This window comes from Palaemon carinicauda, chromosome 7 (assembly GCF_036898095.1).
Source record: "Palaemon carinicauda isolate YSFRI2023 chromosome 7, ASM3689809v2, whole genome shotgun sequence".
Lineage (NCBI taxonomy): Eukaryota > Metazoa > Arthropoda > Malacostraca > Decapoda > Palaemonidae > Palaemon > Palaemon carinicauda.
In genome coordinates, this window is record NC_090731.1 from 43,757,755 (window position 1) to 43,758,654 (window position 900).

Here is a 900-nt window from a genome sequence, read left to right on the forward strand (position 1 = left end):
TTCTATTAGAGTAGAAATAGGCATTATTTCCTTCTTGCATATGTGGCTAGAGATGAAAACCCATTCAACTGTGAGCTAATATGGATGAAAGGATTCATCTTATAATCGAAAGTTGAATAGATTTTCCGCTTCCATTTTTCTATTACATTCAATTTTGTTATGTATTTAGTAAGGTTATTTCCTTCGTTCTAAAGGGAAATTATGAAGTTTGGAAGTTAGCTGAATTAGGATTGTTACATATTATTTCACAATGCAAATCCATTATTCAGAGAGTTTATGCTTTCTTATTGTCTATAATCATGTAAATTATCCTACACATGTAGAGAAATTTTATAATTATTTTTACAATTATTAAAACAATTTGAAAACTATAACTTTTATCATGCATGACGTGAATGAAAATAACTATACGTGATCGTCTGGCGTACCTAATAACTGTATGTTTACGAAATAAAGGTAACGTGTTAGGCAATTTAAATTCAGAGTGTGGTATGGACATGAGTGCGTTATTGGTTTATATAATTATCCGTGTTTTTATTTCTTTTATCATGTTCACTTGTGCGTAGTATATTTGATAACGATTTATATAATAAAAGTTTAGAATATTAATAATGCTTAATAATTTGTTGGCTAATTTTGTGGTTTTTGTTTTATGAGGATTTATTTCCTCTAAAGCCGTTTGCAATCTCTAGGAAATATTTAGTCATTCTTCTTGTTCGTCTATTATTTGTCCTTCTCTATTATGATCTGCCCCTGTCAATTTCTTTTTCTTACATATTGTTAAAATGTATTCTAATTTACTTTGTTCTCGCATCAAAGTTGCTCATGTTCAGTCTCTTATTGTTATATACATAGCTTATGTTCTAAGGCTTTAAAACAAATCTATGTTTCTGATGCATG